The sequence below is a fragment of the Tachyglossus aculeatus genome, chromosome X1, assembly GCF_015852505.1.
Source record: "Tachyglossus aculeatus isolate mTacAcu1 chromosome X1, mTacAcu1.pri, whole genome shotgun sequence".
NCBI classification, from domain to species: domain Eukaryota; kingdom Metazoa; phylum Chordata; class Mammalia; order Monotremata; family Tachyglossidae; genus Tachyglossus; species Tachyglossus aculeatus.
The window spans coordinates 45744204-45753429 of NC_052101.1; the positions used below are offsets into that span (position 1 = coordinate 45744204).

Below are 9226 nucleotides of genomic sequence, written 5' to 3' on the forward strand. Positions count from 1 at the left end.
GTTGCCTGGATCTTGGGACCTGAGTTCTAATTCCAGCTCCACCACTTGGCTGCTCTATGACCTCTGGAAAGTCACTTAACTTCTCTGTGCCTCAGTTCCCTCTTCTGTAAAATGGGGATTAATATTGTGAGCCCCTGAGCCCCATGTGGAATGGGGGCTGTGTCCAACCTGATTACCTTGTATCTACCCCAATGCTCAATACAGTGCCTGGCACATAGTAAGGGCTTAACAAATGCCACAGTTATTATTATTATCCTAGAAGTAGCATCACACTCTCAGGGTCACACCTGGAGAGTTTCCAGTACTCTACCAGTCTCGACTAGGAGAGGGAGAGTGAAGCGGAGGCCAACCCGTTCCATTCCTAGCTTGGGCAGTGGCTGGAGAGTGGAAGTCAATCTGCTACAAGTCAAAACTCCCCTGTGCTGGGCAGCAGTGGCATGGGAAAGAGTGGAGGGCAGAGACTCAAGTTTACTGCAATGGAAGAAGGCAATGGTAAAACGCTTCCATACTTTTACCAAGAAAAGTCTATGGACACATTACCAGAACAAGTGCAGATGGAGGTGGGGTGTTCTGGGAAAGATGCATCTGCGGTATCCCTATGGGTCGAATGTGACTCGACAGCATAAGAAAAGACAAGAAGCAACATGGTGTTGTGGACAGAGCACGTGCCTGGGAGTCAGCAGGTCATGGGATCTAATTCTGGCTCCACTGCTTATTCATTCATTCATTCATTCATTCATTCATTCATTCATTCGATTGTATTTATTGAGTGCTTACTGTGTGCAGAGCACTGTACTAAGCGCTTGGGAAGTACAAGTTGGCAACATATAGAGACGGTCCCTACCCAATAGTGGGCTCACAGTCTAGAAGGGGGAGACACAGGACAAAACAAAACATATTAACAAAATAAAATAAATAGAATAAATATGTACAAATAAAATAAATGAATAAATAGAGTAATAAATACGTACAAACATATATACATATATACAGGTGCTGTGGGGAGGGGAAGGAGGTAGGGTGGGGGGGATGGGGAAGGTGTGACCTTGGACAAGTCAGTTCACTTCTCTGTGCCTCTGTTCCCTCATCTGTAAAATGGGGATTAAGGTTGTGAGCCCAATGTGTCCAACCTGATTTCCTTGTATCCACCCTCATGCTTAGTATAGTGCTTGGCAGATAGAAAGTGCTAAACAAATACCACAGTTATTAATATTATTGCCCAGCTTCCACCCTTGCCTTGCAAATAACTACTCATCTACCTGTCAAGGATGAGAAATAACCATCACCACTGACCTGGGGACATATGAATTCAACTTTGCTTAACCTGGATGGAGAATCCTGGTGTCATTTATTTTGTTATCTGAGGGCTTCTGATGGCCCCAGAATGGAAAGGGGCTATGAAACACCTAGTACGGTGCTTGGCACACAGTAAGTGCTCAATAAATATGATTGAATGAATGAATAAATGAAAAAATTTATCTGGGCTGGTAAATTTCTTTTCCTGCTTTGGGATCTACAATCACTACCTTCAGCACCTTCTCATTGACCTTGAGTAGCCATTTCTTTCCTAATGGAAAAGACGATGGGGTCTGGGAGTTGGGAAACCTGGGTTCTAGCCCCAGTTCTGCCACCCGCCTAATATGTGACAGGGCAAATCACTAATGTTTTCTGTGCCTCAGTTAATTCATCTGTTAAATGGAGATAAGATACTAGCTCTCCCTACCTCTTAGATTGAGAACTCTAATTTTTTTAATTTTATTTGTTAAGTTCTTACTATGTACCAGGCACTGTACTAAGTGGTGGAGTAGATACAAGCTAACCAGATTGGACACAGTCCCTCGCACATGTAGGTCACAGTCTTAATCCCTGTTTAACAGATGACTAAACTGAGGCCCAGAGAAGCGAAGTGACTTGCCCAAGGTCACACAGCAGACAAGTGGCAGAGTGGGGATTAGAACCAAGGTCTTCTGACTCCCAGGGCTGTGGTCTTTCCATTAAGCAGCACTGCTTCTCTATTTGGAGCAGGGTCCAAGTCCGATCTGATGGCCTTTTAACTACTCGACTGCTTAGCACTGTGTTTTCACACATAGTAAGTGCTTAATAAATACCATCATTACTAATTATGATGAATTCTCCAGTAGCTAATGGGAAACACCAAAGACAATAAGGCTGGGTTGAATCTTTTTCCTGAGAAACTTCTATATCCTCTCCCAACCCCTCTCCAACCCAGAATCCCAGTTTTAAAAAGAACCGGAAGCCAATTTTGAGGAGCTCTGTGAGGGAAGGATAGGAACTAAAGACAGATCCAAGGAAGAACCAAATCGTTTCAAAGCAAGTAATCTCCATCAGAAGTGTGAAATGGACTCTGAAAAGGTCACTGGCCTTTATTCCCAGAGCCCCAGGAGCTTGAGTGATTTGTTGCAAAGCAAATGTTTACCCGGGGGGTTGGGGTGGGGGGTGGGAGGAAGCAAGGGGAGAGTCTACCGCTTTGGTTTAAATGAAAACTCTTCCTTGACACTGGATCTCTCTGCTCAACCAGGGGAGCAAAGGACAAGATGGGAAAAAGGAGAGGACTAAAATGACACCTGTAAGTCCATTTTTTTGCCTGATCCCTTGAAATGTCTTTGAGCTTCTTGCCCCTTAATGGACAGGTCTACGTGACCTGAGTCACGAAAATAAAACAACACAAAACCGATTCACTCAATACACCTCCAGTCAAACCAGAATGAACTATTGCCTGACTTTATTTAGCACCCATCTCTGGGAGCAGGTTGATCTTTATAACAGAACCTTGAAATTCTATGTTATTGACCCAGCACCTTTCCAGGGATCCTGAAAGGAGACGGGTGTTTTCAACTCCATTTTACCTACCAGAGAATGAAGTCCAAAGAAGTTGAGTGATTTGTGCAGGGTCACACAGCCCATCAGGTGTTTAACAAATACCAAGCTCCATAATAAGTGCTGAGGTAGATGCAGGAATAACAGGCTGGACACAGTTCCGTGGCTTAGTGGAAAGAGCACGGGCTTGGGAGCCAGAGGTCACGGGTTCTAATCCCTCCTCCTCCACTTGTCAGTTGTGTGACTTTCGGCAAGTCACTTAACTTCTCTGGGCCTCAGTTACCTCATCTGGAAAATGGGGATTAAGACTGTGAGCCCCATGTGGGACAACCTGATAACCTTGTATTTATCTCAGTGCTTAGAACAGTGCTTTGCACATAGTAAGCGATTAACAAACATTATCATTATTATTACACCTGTCTACTTGTTTTGTCACCTGTCTACTTGTTTTGTTGTCTGTCTCACCCTTCTAGACTGTGAGCCCATTGTTGGGTAGGGACTGTCTCTATATGTTGCTGATATATACTTTCCAAGTGCTTAGCTTAGTACAGTGCTTGGTACACAGTAACTGCTCAATAAATATGATTGAATGAATGAAAGTTCCTGTCCCATTCAGGACTGACAGGCTATGGAGGAGGGAGAACAGATACTGAGTCCCCATGTTACAGATGAGGAAACTGAGAAACAGAGAAGTTAAGTGACTTGCCCAAGGACACACAGCAGGCACGTGACAGAGTCTATCAAGTCAACCTTCTTTCTGCATCTCGTTCTCAAAACCCTTATTCCAACCTCCACTCAGATCCCTAGGATTCAGGTCTCCCCAATCTTTAAATCCCACCTGCAACACCACCTCCTCTAGGAGGCTTTTCCAGATTAATTTTTCTGCTTCCCAGTCCCCAGCCTCCCAACTATCACCTCAACACTAATGCACACACAGTTTTCGGTAGCACTTTTATAAATAGCAATATACACGAGCATGTTTTCTTCCTCTCTGTAAATTACAGTAATAACAATTATGGTATTTGTTAAGAGCTTACTATGTTCTAAGCACTGTTCTAAGCTCTGGAGTAGATATAAGTTAAGCAGTTTGGATACAGTCCCTGTCCCTTATGGGGCTCACACTCTTAATCCCCATTTTCCAGATAGAGTAACTGAAGCACAGAGCAGTGAAGTGACTTGCCTAAGGTCACCCAGCCGACAAGCAGCAGAGCCGGGATTAGAACCTGGGTCTTTCTGACTCCCCAGGCCCCTGCTCTATCCACTAAGCCATGCTGCTTCTCAACAAATTATGTGGTGCCCAGCTCCTGAGAGATTGTAAGTCTGTTGAGAGATTGTATCTTTTCTCTCGATCGTGCTTGCCCAAGCCCTTAATACTTCTCAAGCATTTCGATGCTCACCCCAGCCCCATAGGAGTTATGTACATATCCTTATAGTCTAATATTTCCCCAACCATAATTTATTGTAAAGTCTGTTTCTCCCTGTAGACTGTAAGCTTCTTGAGGGCAGGGATCATGTTTACAAATTCTACTGAATTGTACTCTCCCAAGCCCTTAGTACAGTGGGAGTAAGCTTTCAACAAGCAGTGAATCATGCTCTCCCAAGCGCTTAGTACAGTGGTAGTAAGCTCTCAACAAGCAGTGTGGCCTAGTGGAAAGAGAATGGGCCTGGGAGTTGGAGGACCTGCATTCTAATCCTGGCTCTGCCATTTATCTGCATTGTGACCTTGGGTAAGTCACTTAACTTCTCTATGCCTTAGTTTCCTCACCTATAAAATGGGGATTAAGTCCTATTACCTCCTACTTAGACTGAGACTTCATGTGAGACAGGAACTGTACCAAACCCAACTATCTTGTATCTACCTTGGCACTTTGTACAGTGTCTGGAGCATGGTAAGTGCTTAACAAATGCTATAAAAAATGCCATTGATTGATTACAACTCTGGGTATACAGACATTTTGCGACTGATTGATTGAGTGATAGTTTTGACTTCAGGAAAGTCAGCTTTGTGGCCATTTGTCTTAGGGGAGGGAGATGGGTCTGAATGGCTGCCATTGCCCCAATCCACAGGTGGAGGGACACAATCCCAGTCCAGGAATGGGATGGTGGCTACTGCTGCTGGTTATTTTCTCTGGATCAGTCGTTTAGTCAGTCTTTTGTGTTTATTGAGCACTTTCTGTGTGCACAGCACTGTACTAAGTGCTTGGGAGAATACGACAATAAACAGATACATTCCCTGCTCACAGTGAGCTTACAGTCAAACTCGGATACTTCCCAGGACCAGCACAAACCAGCCTGTGTTTTCCATTCCTGATCCCAGACCTGGGGTACCTGAATCACAGGGAGGATCAGAAATGCTAATACTAAATACTGGGCAGCAGTGACAGGGTAGAGAGTCAAGGGCAGAGACTCATTTACTGTGTGGAAGGAGGTAGTGGTAAACCACTTCCATATTTTTACCCAAAAAACTCTTTGGATATGCTACCAGAACGATTGCAGCTGGAAGTGGGGCATTCTGGGAGAGATGTGTCTATGGTGTTGCTATGGGTCGGACACAACTCGACAGTATAGACAAAAACAAGTCTGTGTCAAGCACTGTACTAAACCCTGGGGTAGATAAAAGATAATCAGTTCAGATAACAGTTCCTATTCCACATGGGGCACACATTCTAAGTAGGAGGGAGAACAGGTTTTGAATCCCCATTTCACAGATGAGGTAACTGAGGCACAGAGAAGTTAAGTGACTTGTCCAATGTCGCACAGCAGGCAAGTGGCAGAGCCGGGATTAGAACTCAGGTCCTCTGACTTCCAGGCCCGTGCTCTTTCCACTAGGCCACACATGTCAGCTGAGAAGATAAGGGAGTTTGGGAAACACCATCTTACTTTATCTTCTAATATCTCTGGGCAGGAGCTCACGGTCTGTCTGCCTTCCTGTCTGTCTGTCAGTCTTTCTGTCAATCTGCCTGTGGGTGAGGACAGCAAGCCACCAGGACATAAAAGGTTCAGCATTTCCCCAGGCCCAGGGCTATGTCTGGTGACTGAAAAAGAAGTGAAATTACTTTGAGCTGAACTCATGCAGAGGTAGGGGGATTGAGAGCAGAACATGGTCCCCCCAGCTCTGCAGTGGAAAACCCTGCCCTCACTCTGGAGCCAGAGATTCTTGGGAATGATGGTGCGATGGGCCCCGGGCACCACAAGTTTAATTAAAGTCTAGGTCCCCTTTGATCCTGAGAACTGTTTCCCCAGCCAGGATACACTGACTTGGGGGTGGGGCTGGGGGTGAGGGCACAGAGCCTAAAGGCTCATTAAAAAAAGAACACCTTTCTCTCTCCAGGGAAAAGCTGTCAGTCCCAGGGTCCAGGTTTGACCCATGATCTCTTCCTCTGGTCAGCATAGAAACCCCATCAATGTTGTGTTCACATACGTGGTGCCATCTCAGCCACAACCCCTAGGTGAGTCCATTGTCCTGTCAAAACTAATCCCCTTGTTTCTGACTGGTGGTCCTTGGGAGAGAACTGTAAGCTTACCCTCTAGATGGTAAGCTCGTTGTGGGCAGGGAATGTGTCTGTTTCTGTTATATTGTACTCTCCCAAATGCTTAGTACAGTGATCTGCACACAGTAAGGTGCTCAATAAATATGACTGAATGGATGAGGATGGGGTCAGTGAACAATCATAATCATCTGCTCAATCAATTGATCATATTCATTGAGCACTTACTGTGTAAAAAGCCTTACTAAACACTTGGGAGAGTACAATATAACAGAGTTGGTAGATATGTCCTGCCCACAATGAGTTTATTGTCTAGAGGGGGGAGATAGACGGTAACCCTTTGAATGTCAGTCAGTTGCATTTATTGAGTGCTAACTGTGTGCAGAGCACTGTACTAAGCGCTTGGGGGAGTACAATATAACAATATCACAGACACATTCCCTGTCCAAAGTGAGCTTATATTCTAGAGGGATATGAGTGATTATGACAATAATCCCTTGAATTTGTACTTCTCCTTTCTCTTTCTGAAGCACTTTCAACTTTCTGTCCTCACAACAGTCCCAGGAGGTAGGAAGAGGTGGGTAGTTTGATCCCCCCTTTTACAAATGCAGGAACTGAGGCCCAGAGAGGTTGTGAGGTTAAAAGTGGAGAGAGCATGAACCTGGGAGTCAAAGGACCTGGGTTTTTATCCCGGCACTGCCACTTACCTCCTGCGTGACCTTGGGTAGTCACTTGACTTTTCTGTGCCTCAGTTTCCTCAATTGCAAAATGGGGATTAAAAATCTGTTCTCCTTCCTACTTAGACTGTGAGCCCCATGCTGGGCAGGGACTGTTTCCGACCTAATTAACTTGTACCCACCCCAACACTTAGAGTAGTGTTTGGCACATCATAAGTGCTTAATAAATACCATTAGAAAAGTGATTGGCCCAAGCTCAAACAGCAGATCGGGGCTGAGCCGGGGAACATAATGAAAGGCCCTTAACCTGCTGTGCACAGTTCCCAGCAGGCCTTGCACTGGCTCCCAATTACCTATTCCATCTATATCATCTGGCTGCAGGGTAGGGTCTGGCTGTTAGAACTGAGCTCAGGCTATTGTCCAAACCCCAGGATGCTCCAGTCTGTAGCCTTGTCCCGCAAACAGACTGCTGGTCAATGTCCAGCCTGGGTGTGGGCACAGATGACTGGCACTTCCAGCATCAATGAGTATTTCCTATGCAATGCAATACCCTGATCATTCAGAGGGACTTCACTAAATCTTCTTGGACTTAACCCCCATTGAACTACACCACTTATTCCACTCAGTAGTGAAAAGAAGAGAAAGCACAGCTTTGATCACATTAGTAGGAAGAGGAGTAGTCATAATGGTGGTGGTGATACTAGTGTTGGTCATAGTAGCGGCTCTCTTTGAGAGAAAATGAGACAAAAGAGAAAAAAGTGCCAGGCCCTGCAGACATCACACATGACAGCAAAACATGGTACATCCTTATTGTGTATTCGGTGTCTGGGACTACGGGTCCTGCATTGTTTTTTTTAGCCACATATGCACACACTGGGGAACCTGGTTTTTTTTTTTTTTAATGGCATTTGTTAAGCACTTACTATGTGCCAGGCACTGTACTAAGTGCTGAGGAGATACAAGCTGACCAGTTTGGACATGGTCATATGGGGCTCACAGTCTTAATCCCCATTTTAAAGACGAGGTAAATGATGCCCAGAGAAGTGAAGTGACTTACCCAAGGTCATACAGAAGACAAGTGGCAGAGTAACTCTCAGGCCTATGCTCTCTCCGCTAGGCCACTCTGCTTCTGCATCAATTTCTATTGCCATCAGAGGTGACTTCTTCAAATTTGAAGTACAGGAGTTATTTATTGAGCACCTACCGTCCCGCCGTCGACCCCCAGCCCACGTCATCCCCCTGGCCTGGAATGCCCTCCCTCTGCACATCCGCCAAGCTAGCTCTCTACCTCCCTTCAAAGCCCTACTGAGAGCTCACCTCCTCCAGGAGGCCTTCCCAGACTGAGCCCTTCCTTCCTCTCCTCCTCCTCCCCCTCCCCATCCCCCCCACCTTACCTCCTTCCTCTCCCCACAGCACCTGTATTTATGTATATGTTTGTATGTATTTATTACTCTATTTATTTTATCTTTACATATTTATTCTATTTATTTTATTTTGTTAATATGTTTTGTTTTGTTGTCTGTCTCCCCCTTCTAGACTGTGAGCCCACTGTTGGGTAGGGACCGTCTTTATATGTTGCCAACTTGTACTTCCCAAGTGCTTAGTACAGTGCTCTACACACAGTAAGTGCTCAATAAATATGATTGATTGAATGAATGAATGAAGGAATGAACCTACTAAGTTATACTAAACACTTAGGGAAGTACAACAGTAGCACAGGACACACTCCCTGCCCACAAGGAGTTCGATCTGATCCATTCCCAGATTCTTCATTCCGCTATAGACTTAATGTCTGTTTGCGAACAAATCGTTCCTGGTCCCAGAACAGGGGCTGAGACAGAGTTGCCTAGGAACATTTGTAGTTAGCAAACACTGTACCATGTTTTATTCTGGGACCAAAACTTTCTTCAGATGTTTTTGCCATCAGCTAGCTGGTTGCCCTTGGGACGGCTCCCTTTGAAGGGAGGGAGGCTTCAGAGCCCCCATAAATCTGGACTCCCCCCGAGAAGACAGGATCTATTGTGATCAGGGCTGCAAGTCCCAGCTGGAAATACAGGATTTCTCAAAACAAGTTCAAGCACCTCAATGTTCTTTTTCTTTTTTCTTTTTCTGTTTGGTTTTTTTTTTTCTACTTGACAGGAGACTAGGCTTTCTGGCTCCACCAATTCCTTTGGGTTTTTCCCAACATACCCTTCTTGGGGGCCACCTTTGACTACACCAGGT

The 9226-nt window shown here is 45.2% G+C and overlaps 1 non-coding gene across 1 annotated transcript; it reads left to right on the forward strand.

Annotated features, from left to right (window-relative positions):
- The first annotated feature begins 269 nt into the window (after nucleotides 1-269).
- On the forward strand, nucleotides 270-407 carry LOC119920572. The gene has a single exon (XR_005448306.1). It is a non-coding gene; the product is annotated as a small nucleolar RNA SNORA7 (small nucleolar RNA).
- Nucleotides 408-9226: the final 8819 nt, after the last annotated feature.